At 33.7% G+C, this 15,301-nt stretch overlaps 1 protein-coding gene across 1 annotated transcript in view; it reads left to right on the forward strand.

Annotated features, from left to right (window-relative positions):
• The window catches only part of LOC117334263 (golgin subfamily B member 1-like), a 101,102-nt gene that overhangs the window by 11,647 nt on the left and 74,154 nt on the right, over window positions 1-15,301 (forward strand).

Genomic DNA, 15,301 nt, shown 5'->3' on the forward strand with positions numbered 1-15,301 from the left:
GATAGTGTATTTAAAAATACAGTGCTGACACAAGTATTTCACATTAAGTGTTTATTGTCATTAAACAGAGCTGACTTATGTAGTTATAATTCACCAAATATGACTGGAAACCTTAGGTGGTGAGTATTTCAAAAATCGCAAAAAAGGAGGGGCTGACCCCCCGGGGCTGAGAGGTAGGGCCAAAAATTTTATAAACCTCTGATTTGGCCATTTCGCTTACATAGTCACTGATTTAATCTCTCTGTAACTGTGAGATGAGCGTCTACGAATGAAGAGACTGGCCACTCACAATACTAACATGCTAGCCTGCTGTGTCTACCCCAGATCTTTGAGACTTAGTCTCTGGGTCATTATAAATACATGGTTGCTGTATGTGAAGTGAGGATTACATTTGTGCATCTAGACTGGTTCTCCCAGAATCAAACCCAGCCTTTGGGAACATTATATATATATAGTCTTTGGATACTACCATATGGAAACAGCTAGATCACGGTCACCCAAGAATGCTGGGCATTGATCTGGCCTGAACTTGTACCACAGAGCTTGTCTTTATTTCTTAATATGGAATTTAATATATTATAGCTCTAGTAACATACACATAATATTGCTGCAAATCATGAAAGGAGGACAATATTAATTAAAGAAGATTAATTTACAACAACTTCCCTTCCAAACTGTGCTGAGCTGATTTATGAGAAGGTTGCAGAATGTTCATTTGCTTATACATGTATTTGTCAGCATGCACTGTTAAACTGATTAAGTCAATAAAAAATAATCATTTTAATAGAAGCAATAAATCATACTAGTAAAGTCACAATGAAGATAAAAAGTGCTTTAGTTGCCTGTCAATCATTGATTGCTGTAGTAGTTTTTCATCCAGAAAATATTTTCACAAAGCAATTTTCTAATGTATTTATATCATGTTTGAGAATTCTTTGATAACTGATAATAGTTCACCATAGAAAGAGAACCAAAATGAGGAATTATTGTATGGGGTATTTACTGTATAGTGAAAAAATACCAATTAAGACTATATAATTGGGAAGCCGTCATACCTGTGACTGCATGCTCAGGGAACGGTGAAAACTAGGCCTACTGAATCATTCTTCAGTCAAACATATAAAAGTGCAATTGTAATGTCCTGATAATGGGTTTCAAAAGAAACGTCCTATGACTGACCTTTGAAACCCACTTCTATTCATGTTTAATGTTCTTATATATTCATGAGTAATTTTAATTTCATTGCATGATATTTATTGGGTGAAAAATCCCCAAAATGGTCTTGATGATGATGAATGATGAGACATATCATTAGGTCAGTTTATCCATTGAGGTGTGAATCTTTTATGTAGATAATGTCCTGTCAAAGTCGTAATAACCGTAAATGGTCAAAATGATCAAAACAATTCAATTCATGAATAAAAGATGAAGGATTGCAAGTTTAAATAGAATCATGTATATATGTGTATGCTTCATTTAATTCAATTTCCGACCCAATCAATCGTGTATCAGTGAAAGAAAAATTGCTCTATTGGAGATTTTCTAGCCTGCAAGCATAGAAAGAGGAACAAAATGATTTAAATATGTAATGATAATACTTGTGTACACATGATGAAAATTTAATCAGTTATATATTACCTTGGGTATTCATATACAAGGGTTAGATTAGGGGGACCGAATATCGGTGTGATTGGTTCAACTACAAAACGTGTATATGTTAGTTTGCTGTAGACAAAATCGAAATCAATGAGCTTGTTTAGAAATTGATAAGTAAAGCAGTGGTTCTCAATTCTGTGTAAACGTTGACATAATGCAAGCACACTTGTACACACATGATAACATAGTAGTCCTGTCGCCAACCGGCTTCTGTGATATTATCCACGATAAGGCAGAAATGTTATGATGGAAGCATTTTAAATGTGACTGGCCATGTGACTCGTGTTGATATCTTCACTGATAATTAATTCTATAGAAGGAAATTGAATGAAATATGCAAATGAGGTGTATCTGTGTGCACACAATACAGAAAGGTCGTGTGTTGAAGTGTGAGAGGTCAGCTTTGTTCTACACAACTTCTCATTGGCATCTACCCAATTTAAATAGGCTTATGCCATAAATGTTTTACAGCACTTAAGTACTAGCCGATATAAGGAATTTGGCCAAAGATTTTATTTTACAATAAGTCACCTCCTGGTTCTCAAGTGAGGCTATACTGCAGAAATATATTTTAGATTTACTTCAAATTTATGGATGTGAAACGGATAATTTCGTATTTATGGAAGTGAAAGTAAATGGTGGGAGTTACACACTGTGGAAGGATTGTGCTTACTGTTTTTTACGAGGATTTCTAAACAATGATTCTTCGAGTACATGTGAACATTCCAAGGTAAGGCAATCTGATTACTGCAAGGTCTCTTAAATCTGAAAGGATTCACAAATGTTAGAAAGTAATTCAGGGAGTTCTGTAGCATCCTGATATAGTAGAATTAAAAGTAAAACTATTCTTTATACTAATGATTGGTTATCATTTTAAATGTTATAACTGTAATTTGTTTCAATTTGCTCATTTAGCACATGAAATATCAAAATCATACCTCAATGCATTTTAGTTACGATTCAGTGGTGTGAGAATATTTTTTATTTCATTGTGATTTAAAAAAAAAAGATGCATCTCTTTTTAAAAGATGTTTAAATAGATTTTAGTAGTGTAGCTTAATCAACTTGCTAGGAATATAACAATTTATCAAGATAGATAAATTAAATAAAATGTTTAAGGTGAAGTATTGTATGGAGAATGTTACATACTCCTACTTAGATAGGGTACTACTTCTGACCTAACAGACTAAAGTATTGATAATGTAAATGCTTGTAACAACAATGAATACCTACTTACCTCCCCTATATTATCCTAGGTTTTATTGTAAAACATATACTTTTGTATTTATATTATTTACTCTTGAAATAAATGTAATTATTTACTTGAATTTTGATAAGTGATTTATTTGCTTCAAGACTTCTTCAAATATCATGATTATGATATTGAATTGTGAGTCAAAGTTTGTAATTAAATTGTCAGCATTTAACAGTGAGGTGGTTAAGATTGTTTGTATGAAGGTAAACTTCCCCATGTGACAAATCAATTATACAGTGTAACTACTTCTATTTCCTGACCGAGTCCAGACGTTTATTGGAAAATGATTTTACTTCTATTATACTTGAAGCCTGTGAATACTTTGTCGCTCCTTGATTAGGTGTGCTACATTACAAGCATAATCATACCTCTCAGATTACATCTACAAAAGAGTTACTTTTTGTACAAAATACTTAACAATTAAGTAATTATCACCATAGAAACCAGAATGTAATCAAATTACTTATTTTCCTCCATTTCTTCTGAGATTTCTTAAAATAATGTAAAAAAAATTCTCTACATTTTCACAAATTAAAACATGGATTTCATTTCTTAACGAAAGCCAGGGATCGCATTGTGAAGTTTCATCAACACCAATAAGTCCAATGAATGGTCAGTCATATGGTCAAGTGAGGGATATGTCAATGGTATGTTGGTTTATAGTGTTGTGGTCAGAATTAGACATTGTCAAGTTTTAGGCGGCTAGCTACCTTTCAAAATTAGACAAGTATCTTTACTGGTGAGGCTGCATGCCTGATACCACTGGTCTCTATATATGTATAGCTTTCTAGGCTAGCAGTGTTACAGATATACATGTACACCTGGTGGTAATTATACAGGAGAATATAATAATGACTCAATATATCAACACAAGGGGCACCTGTTTAATGTTCAATAAAGCAGTATTGATATTGTTGGTATTGATTTTGTTGGGCACTTTTCAATGCATATTTACTTTCATTAAATCTCCTGTTAATGGCCAAATTAATATGAATTTGTTCACAGTAAATATATAATTTCCTATGATAACACCTGACCAGTCCACTTTATGATAGATCCTATTTGCTGGAGAAAAACTTTCCTATTTGACCGTTTCATTGCATACAGGCTAAACATGTAAACATTTTCTGACTCCAGTTTCTATGTTGACCACTATTTCTATACCTGACCACTATTTCTGTACCTGACCACTATTTCTGTACCTGACCACTATTTCTGTACCTGACCACTATTTCTGTACCTGACCACTATTTCTGTACCTGACCACTATTTCTGTACCTGACCACTATTTCTGTACCTGACCACTATTTCTATACCTGGCCAATATGTCAGGCCACCATTTCTGTGTCAGATCCATGCTTCTGTGACAATTATAACTCTCCGTTATTATCATCATTTATTAGTCTTCGACTACTATCAACGCATCTACTGTATTGACTAGTATTGACTTCCCGTCTTTTCCTGCCATATAACATCCTAGGTTAAATTTCCCAGGATGGTGCCTCCAAGGCCCCTTAGCTGTGTTCAGGCCTGACTTAAAGGTGTTCAATGTTGGTGCCAAGACTAATGATCGGTTAGATCTACAGTACAATTACCTCTCTTATCATTGTGTCTGACCCCTTTGACCAGGTCAATGTGTGTAGATTGTCAAACATGTTAAACAGATAATAAAAATAACCGATGTAAATAAGATTAATTTGTAGTAACAAAACTTCACTGGACAATGAAGATATGTAAATAAGATAGTTTTATTGACAGATCAGCAGAAATCAGCAGTTGCTATGTTAGGTCCATGTGTTAGGAATGCTATCTGTTTCACACCCTGTCTGGATAGATCAAAAAAATAAATAAAAAATAATAGGTCCATTGGGTTGTTTATTTGTAAACATTTTAACAATGAATATACATTAATATATCTTCTGATATCAGTGCTAATGTGTGGTTGGCAATTATGTCTTCATTTGTACAATAGCACCTGTAGATTATAGTATAAATGAAGTGTGAAAATGAATGCAATTTAAAGTATAATTAATTTTCATTGCGTCATATAATTCACAGTTTGACCATAGAAATTAATTTAATGTAGGTTTTGGTGTAAATTTAGAAGTATAGTCCTTCATGCATGCTGTTTAGCAAAATTGTGTCAAACTGAATTTAGACATCAGATGACCACATTTAGCCATGTTAATAGGTAGTACTGATACCAATTATGGTGTTCTGGAGATTGTTTTCCTTGACAGTTTTAATAACATATACTTTGGTAATGATGGGACTTTGTTTCCCATTAAATTTCCCATTAAGTTGACCATACATGACTACAATCACGTATCAATTATTGATAGTTATGATGGTATTGTTACTCCGTCTAGATTAGCTATCAGATGGTGTCATTTGTTTACTCATGATAATAGTATTATAATACACAACAATTAAGACAACAATTATTATTGTGTATTGTTTGTATATTGTTGTCTTTAGTAACTCAATATTGTTGATGAGTAGCCTGATACAAAGGTAAAGACATATATCATTGGTAAATCCAACCTTGAGCTCTAGGTGTCAATATTCCTACATCTGGTACACTGTATATATCTGTACACTAGTGGTGTAATGGTAAAGTATGTAGTACCGACTGAACCATATTTAAACAATAAAGTTCGGGTATACTATTATACCCTATACACTATGTCCAGTTATAATTTGGAGTCAAATTGATCAGACATGGACATATTTACCTACTTCTGTCATGTCATATGTTTTACCACCGCTTGATTGAAAATATTCAAATTTTTAAATTTTAATGCATGGACGTATTTTCAATATTGTTTGAATAAATGCATATATGAACTCAAACAGGATATGAATCTAACGTGACTTTGAACAAGGTTTTAATATACGACTAGTCACTACCTCAGGGTAGGAATTTTTAACTGTGTGGGTGATTACCTACATGTCTGTGCAGGTTTTCCCCTTCAGTTTATTTTAGCTCGGTGATATTGTTTGACAGATATCATCTCTCACAAACGGTGATTTTTCAATTTTGTTTGCCTTTAACTCAACAGCTCCGACACTGTATTTTTAATGTAAGAGTCAGGTTAGAAGATCTAAACTGTTCTGTTTCGTCCAGGATAAGAAATTTGTTTTTTGATTACTTGTGTATAGTCACTTTATAATCAATGATTTGCTGTATAGGCAATTTAATAAGCTGTATGTTCTCCCATGCATGAAACATTAATTTTCATTCATTGCCTTTTCAACTTGAGATTTACCTGGTTTTTACCTGCCTTCCTAATCAGGTTTTTTACCTGCAAGGTATATATAGGAATATATTTCATTAACATTGTACCCATACAGAGATTGACATGTATACATGTTTTCTCCTGGATCATAATATTGTACAAGTTAATCTGCCAATATGTGTAATGTAGGCTGTATAAATATAAATATGTAGATTAATATGGTTTTACTACACATGGCTGATCATGCTAAGTCAGAAAACCTGGTCGGGGTCGTTATAGGCCAGCGGTGCTATAGCTGTGGTACTTGATAGTTTTAGAAAGGTTTCCACTCATTATCAATTAAATTTTTGCATTTTCCGTTATATAATGGACAATTTTCAGTTTGGATTATTCTTAAAATATTTCGTAAAATTTTCTGATTTTTTAGTTAGCAAGTGAAAAAAGAAGAAATTGAACACTTTTCTTTTCAACCAAATTCCATTGTATAGAATACGATAAAAATGTACCATACCTTACTAGACTGACCGTCAGGTGCCTAAGCGTAATAAGTGCACTGTGATCTTGCATAACAAAACCATTCATAAGGAGCAAGTTTGTGAAATCAGGTTGGAATAAAAAGAAAGATGTTTTCTATTTGTCATAAAATCTTTGGTTAATAAATTGAATATTATTATATTAGCGAAAGATCAGGAAGGTAGTGAAAGATCAGGAAGGTAAGCAAACAGCAGCCCTCTTCATTCCCAGGAAAAAGTAGGGGTGCACTAAAGTAGAAGGAGAGGTGCACTAATTAGGTTGAATATTGTATTTGATAGAAGAACTTTCATGATTAAGCATAATACATGTGCACAATGTTGGTTCTGAAATTTTTCCGAAATTTAAAAATAATTATGATAAAATGTGGGTGCTTTCCCCAGAAGATCAACAGAGCAGGCTAATTTTATATATAACGCATGTCCCGGCATGTGCGTTCCAGGTCTCACTGATCCAATCAGATTATTCAACATTGTAGATGTACAATACACAGACACATAAGGTGTCAACCCAACATAAAAAGTTCAGGAATATTCAAAGATATTTCTTACAGTAAGACTCCTACCCTGTCATTTTCTTACACCTCTGTAGTAACGTTAATTGATCATGATTGAAAGGCGGGCAAACAGAGGCTAGAATTGACTTTTGAAATGTTCAAGTACCTATAAACATGATCATAATTCATTTAATTGACACAGTGATCAGATGTATGTGAAATTATTGAGTAAATTTGTCACCTACTGATTAAACACTAGACAGTCGTATAACAACAAGTATGTAGTGTTTGCTAACAGGTTTGTCTGAAATGATTTTCTATAGTCACTATTTCTATAATGTGTACTTATTTGTTTGCATGAAACAAATTTCAATGCTACATATCAAAAACTAAACCCTATCATTTTTCCACCTTATTTATGTACCAAGGTACCATTTTATTCTTGGGACCTTTTCCTTGCAGTATTTACCAGCCTTTGGGGAATCACATTCTCTGATTTGTCAACTTTTATCTGTGGAAATAGAAAAGATTGTTTCAAAAAGAGCCATGCTTGATAAATTCTTATATATACAGTGGACCCGCGATAATCCGGATGCCGATAGTCCGGAAAACTCACAGTCCGGACGGAAATGCACGGGAATGGATTTCCGTAACGTTATTTGTACTCACCAGTCCGGAAATTCGGATTCCGATTCCGGAAGCCCATTTTGGGAACGGAACGTACTTTTCATTAGTAAATTTCCCTCAATAATCCGGACGATTTTTTCACCACGAGGAGAAAAAAATGTCGGGGCAAGTCACCCGTGTCGACAGCTGTACAGACTATCGCTTGACACTGTGCGTAGTCATAGCGACCGCTGCCAGGTCATAGCCCCAGGTGTTTACCTGTGTTACAATGTGTAGCTTTTGTTTTTATAACGGAACATTGCTTTTTCTCTACGACCTAAATGTTACAGAATTTATGCACAAACATACAGTACGTGATACGATAATTAATCAATCTCAAATACATGTAATACATTTATGATCGGTAATTAACATCATTAACACTTGTATTGGGTAAACACGGATATCGGCTTTGTAACACCGTTACGTGAAACGACGACTCATTGAAAGATGCATGTTATTAATTACATACACATTTACGTATTAAGCAGTGATCACAAGAACTGGGTTGATTACACACAAATTAGTCAATAGTCGTCTGATACTTAACTAAGCGTCACATTGTTAAGTGAATACGGGTTTAATAATTATCGGACATCTTGGGTAGTTCTCGCTGGTGTCGCGTACTTTTAAATAGATAGCTTGGGGTTTCTGGTACGTAAAAATCATAAAAAAAACATGGACTGACGGTAAGTTGTAAAATCCGGGTATTTTATTTAAGGTATTTAACGTTTGTAATTTCTACTTGTTTGTGAACCTCCGGGACGTGACACATGTGTGTTGTTTGTAGGTCACATATAAACTTTCACTTTACATGTTCTTTAAAAAACATAGTTTATTTTTTACTTTATACAAAACGAAACAAGAATCATATCAGAAACATAAAGTCTGACAATTAGATGTGTTTATGAAATGTCCCGGATTGTATATAATCAAGGGAGATAACTCTTACACGACAATTTTTTTTGACCTGGTACACGAAATTTGGCAGTCTGGAAAACTCGTAATCTGGACGGTTTGGACTGGGAACGAAGGTGTTCGGATTATCGAGGGTCCACTGTATGTATATATACAGGGATGTGGCGCAGCGGTATAAGATGCAATTAATTCTGGCTAGGCGATTGGGTGCCTTGAGGCCCAGTCAGGGCACGCTAAGTCATAAATTTGCTTCCTTCATCAGTTGTGTTACTATGTTGTATATATATATGTATGATGAAATATCTGCTGTGGTACCTAGAAAGGGGGATATCACCTGTAATTATTATTTACAAATAAATAAATATAATTTTAGTATGGAAATGGAAAAGTTTTTCATAATTCACTTAATCCAATTAGGCTCCAAGCTATAACACCATGCTAGTAAACACTGGGCTCCGCGCTATAACCCATGCTAGGTTAGTAAACACTAGTAACGACAGTACTTTGGGTACTTCTCTATTTAAATGGATAATATTTGTTAGTGCTACTTGATAGTCTTTACTCTTATCAACCATTGTGTAATAGTATGGTGTGGTCCATTACCATTGGAATGTCACCACGGTTTAACGTCGAAGATTCCTAGTGGACAACAACAATACTATCTACAGACCTCCAGTCGATACATTTATTCCGCTTTGACAGTCCAGGTAGGAAGGCTTTCAACTCCCTGAGATATGTGTGAAAGGTTTAAAGTTTTGAGAAAACTTTGGTATAAAGTTAGAACCCTCTGATTTAAAGTGAGAAGTCAGGTTAAGGACGTTATGAAATTAACGATAACAGGAATTTGTGTTCTGGAGATCAGGATCAGACTGGAATTATCATAATATTATGGAGACAGTTGTTTAGTCTATCTGTAATTAGAGGACCAGAAGTGATATATAAAGTAAGTACAAGTTCAGAATAACAATCTCTCTTGCCATTTATGTCTTGTTGGTAAAATCTAACTCTAACATGTTACAGGTATAGAAAAACAAAAAAGATCATTTATCTTTATCAGAGTTAAAGGTATATTCTACCATGTAATTGTGTGTTATCTTTAAGGTTGTATACTACCGTGCTTTTTGTAAATTACACCTGTGATGTCTTTGAGAGCTAAGGCTATATATATATATATACTATATTTGTATATTAGATATTATACCTGTGATTTGTATAAGAGTTAAGGTAGTGCGCTACCTTATACATTATACCTGTATGATTTCTATAAAAGTTAAGGTGGTATGTTACTTTATACATTTTACCTGTATAATTTGTATAAAAGTTAAGGTGGTATGTTACTTTATACATTTTACCTGTATAGTTTGTATAAAAGTTCAGGTGGTATGTTACTTTATACATTTTACCTGTATAATTTGTGTAAAAGTTAAGGTGGTATGTTACTTTATACATTTTACCTGTATAATTTGTGTAAGAGTTAAGGTTACACCATGCGATTCCATTTTTACATTATTTGTCAAGCTAAAGACATAACCCCTTGATTGACTTAACACATTGATTTGAGATTTTAAGGAAAAGAATGCTTGAGGAAGGATTTTTGGTAAAAGTTGATAACCTCTTCTAATACGATCATACCATACCTAAATGCCCCACACTCTGAATCAGTGCCGATAATTTTAGTTCTGTATAGACTTGCCATGACTGTCATAAATTAGGACAAGTGGATGTTTAGCTTGATTTCAAGTAGTTGACATTATAAATCATGAAATCTTAAGAGATTGGATGTGATTGAGTAAAAACACTTAAGATAAACCTTTCTGATCGCCACATACATACTGGTAACTATACTGTAGCAAATCAATACTTAGAGGTTTCTCAAATTTAATTCTAGCATATATGCATTATTTTGAAGTTTTGCTTTCTGTGACATCCATATCATATCACAAATGATATCTTAAGGTTGACAGTATTTTAGAAGTATAATATGTGCAATAATTATTTTTCAAGTACCACTATTATAAAACCTCTGAATTAAGTTTATAAATACCAGTACTAACAGATAGTTGTTTTATTTCATCAAACGTCTGACAGACATGGTTGCAAGTTTATAAAAACATTTCTTTTTCTCAGGTTGCCATGGCAGATAAAATGTCCAATGATTATTTTTCAAGTAGCCACTGTCATTTTCCCTGACCCTTACAGATGGCCGGAGTAGGTGTGTCCTGCTGGGAATGAATTTCTAACTTAATTTTAAATTCAATATTTAAACAATATTTCCTGCAGGCATATGTATATGTTCATATATCCATGTAGACCACTATGTTGAAAATTGTTAAAGTGTCAACAGTAAAATTTGATTTAAGACATGTGTCTGCTGATAATCATGTTTTACGCTAAATTTCACTTTATACAGATCCAATCAATCATCGAGTGTTGATCACCATTGATCCATGGTTACCAATTTGTTTGTATACAAAGAATCATTGACCCTCTAGCAAAGAGGATTTTTTTTCATTTAAAGAGTCTGAGTGATCTTGATTAATGGGAAGAATATTATAAGTGGTTGAAAATCCATAGATTTCTTTGGTAATATTTTTTTTATGCAATAACAAATGTGCAGCAATCCTTATGCAAGATTCAAGGGCAATAAAAATGTATGTCCACAGATATAAATAAACCTGATTTGGCTGTGATTCGAGGATTTATTCATGGAAGCTATCATGAGCCAATAAAAAACAGCTGTTCACTCCTTGAGATTCGGAGCTAAGAATAGCAGTTCTACTTATGTAACAAAGATTGGCAGGCAATGAAAAATACCTGTGCCAACTATTTGTATCTACAAGTCAGATTTACGGGGACACTTGTTCGTGGCTGTAGTGAAATGTACCGTAACAGGAGGACATCAAAATGTCAGGTCGCACTGAGTACAGAGTAAACCGATTAGCATTAGATATATGTGACAGATATTTCATTGAACAAAAATGGATGTTTTGTGTAATGGTGATTTATAAAGGCTTTGTAAGATAAATATTTCTGTCCTAGATCATCTGTTTAGTAAAAAAAAATAAGATTTATAATAATTATATGAAACAAGTTTATCATAGTGTTGTCAGCTCAATAAAACATAAACCCAGTACAACACCAGAAAACGCATGACCATGAATATATAGGTGACCCTAATAGACGAGGGTTACAGTAACAATCCCCCACCTAACCAAATTACTAAACTCAGTGTTATTTCTTACCTCTAGTTTTCCAGTTGTCTGTGTCTGCATAAATTGAGGGGCCGTGGTGGCCAATGGTTAAGGTGTCCTGACACTTTACCACTAGCCCTCTACCTCTGGGTTGTGAGTTTGAAACCCATGTGGGGTAGTTGGCTGGTACATATATATACTGTAAGCCGGTGGTTTTTCACAGGGTTCTCAATGGCTTTCCTAGACCTCTAAAACCTGGCACATGCTTAAATGACAATGGCTGTTAATAGGATGTTAAATAAAATAAATAAATGCATAAATTGGGTAAATGTAGTATTTTAATGAAAATTAGGCAGAATTTCTTTTGTTCGTCTCATTTTAGGAATTAAAACAACATATTTTTTGCTAGTGGAAACAGCCTGATTGATGAGCATAAAACATCAAAACTATTACTGAATCTATTTGACATAGTCAAACATATAACACCCTATTACTACAGGTGAAGTACTATCTTTTGAGGGTTAGGAATGATCAGTATACAAGACAAAAGAGAGGGGCCCAGGGTACAGATAAGGTTTCAGATACTCCAAATCTTCTCCATTGTAAGTTCATAGAATAGTATTAGGTTAAGTGTTAAGTGACACTAATTGTGTGCTCTGTTGATACTCTATAGATACCACTACATTTATATATGTATACTATCTGATCCCCACATACAAAGCTTCTGTAATACAAGATTAATACATTGATCCAATTACAGTAGTTTTTCATTATCAACTTTCATTTCAGTAAGAAAGAAAAAATCAATACACAATCGCCCTGGTCCAGGGGATGTTTTATATCAAAATCTACTTAATTGGTGTAGAATTACTGTCAGATATTTCAATACCCCTTAATTAAGGGCAAACAAATGGATCTCCTGACATTGAATTCTCATTGGTATTTGAGAATGTGATTTATACTTATAGATTATCAAGGACAGCACGTTTGTGAAAATATTCAATTAAATATTATTTTGAATTTATAATGATCGTTACCACCAAATTGTAAGTAATGATGTTACAGGTTTTGTCCAAATGTCCGTCTGTTTGTCCTGAACATTATTTAATAAATCTGTACAGTATACAGATCAGAAATCAAATTTTCAGGGTCATAGTGAGAGGGCAAAGGTCAAATCAGTACAAGACATTATGTCACATACCACAAATACACAAGGTCAAGATTACAATCAAAAGGGTCATGTATATATTGTCAAGATATTATTTCACATACACAAACACAAAAGGTCAAGGTCAAAGTCAAAAGGGTCATATATAACGTCTTGAAATCATTGCACATCAAAAAGAAACACAAGGTTAAGATCATAGCCAACAAAGTCAAATTCATCTTTCACCTATTTTAAAGGTCAAAATGGTAAAATATTTATGTAATATTTTAAGATTTTAGTCAATCAAGCTCAACATTCAGGAATATTGTAATATACAATAACGAAATATGGCTTTATAGGATTGGCAGGTAAAAGACAAAAGGCATTTATATGGATGATTAAATCATGGAAGGTTAAAATGTATGTTGAATCAAACAAGACATATACTCCAAGATTGCCAAATCAAATATGTACTTAAAGTTAGATTGATTTGCTATCGATTAAAATATTTGGCAGAAATGGTCTTCTGGATGTGTAACTTATTGAATATCTTCTCTACCTGTGTACAGAAATACACTCTAGGTACTTTATAATCCTAACAAAAAAGGGAAGGTAATAAACGTCATTTAATATAGTGTAAGAGGGCTCGAGATTGACAGCCACAGATCTTGTTTGGTATTTAGAGTACAAAAAGGGGGTCCTCCTTGAGACTTGTCAGATGTTTAGGGTATTTCAAGTTCTATTTTATTTAGAGTGCATGAGAAACTCTGAATAATTTAATAAAGCTCATGCTGTAAATTACAAGAAATTCTTCGAAAAAAATATTTATACCAAAGCTAAAATCTTTCAAATAGTGTCTTATTAGAATAATAAATGAGCTCTTTGAATCACCTTTGAAGCTATTTAATGTAGAAATCATATTTATGTGGGTAGCCTATTAAAGCTGTGTTGCCACTATAGGTGTTTTTATTGACTATCTCACCGTTTCACCTTTGGACATGTATCTCGAGATCCCGTAAATAGAAAGTATCAATATCTTCCTTTGTAATTCTAGACTACTGGCAGTCTATGAATTTTCAGCCTATATCATACCTGAAATCAGAATGACTGCTGTGACCTTGCAAACTGACTCTATAAGTTAAATCTGATGATTAAGCCTTACATCAATCGGCTGTTCGTTACAACAAGTGATGTTCGCAGACAAAATGCTGACAGTGTATATGAACTTTCCAGATCCCTTCGCACACAAAGGGTAAAGCGTAAAAATATACCATATCAATGTATCATAATCACAAACTTTTGTACTATTCATTCATTATGATTTATGAGGTACCGTGGTGGCGGAGTGGTTAAGGTGTCCTGACACTTTATCACTAGCCCTCCACCTTTGGTTGGCTACCTAGTTCAAAACCTACATGGGGCAGTTGCCAGGTACTGACCACAGGCTGGTGGTTTTTCTCCGGATACTCTGGCTTTCCTCCACCTCCAAAACCTGGCACGTCCTTAAATGACCCAAGCTGTTAATAGGACGTTAAACAAAATAAAACCAAATTATGATTTATGATGTATTGCCAGAATATTTGCATTCCTGCACCGTTAGATTGAGTGTGCAGCTTATGGCAGCACAACTCCCATTGAACATTTCAGTTTGGTGTTTTTTCCAAACAACAGTAAAACGGGGAGGGGTTATATTCCCTAGATATCATTTTAAAAAACATTGATTCCTATTAAAATTTTGTCGTTAATCCATAGAAAATTTAATTCAAAGACTTGACATAATCCTTGGTAAATCTCGTTGGCTTTTCAGTGTGTGTGACCTCGTGTCTCTCTGTGGGGGATTCTAGGTTATCATACACACGAAAGGCATTTCTCCACAAATAAAATTCCTGTATTGTCACCTTCAGTTAGAGATTTGTATAGGATTTCAATATACTCTTAACATTCTATGTATGTTTTCAATGCACTGTAAGAAACATATGATTTACTTAATTTCTTTTGACATACAGTATAATGACTCTATGGACAGATAACTCTTGAAAGAATTGTTAGCTTGAGCTAAGTACTTGTTGGATTCTTGAGCAATGTATTTTAATTAAACATCTTCTCATAATACTTAATGTAGTTGTCAAAAACAGGATATGTATATCTTTAATCATGCAATCTTGAGGAGAATCCTTATAGGTAAATATGAAATGATGTGTA

This window comes from Pecten maximus, chromosome 9 (genome assembly GCF_902652985.1).
Source record: "Pecten maximus chromosome 9, xPecMax1.1, whole genome shotgun sequence".
Classification (NCBI taxonomy): Eukaryota; Metazoa; Mollusca; class Bivalvia; order Pectinida; family Pectinidae; genus Pecten; species Pecten maximus.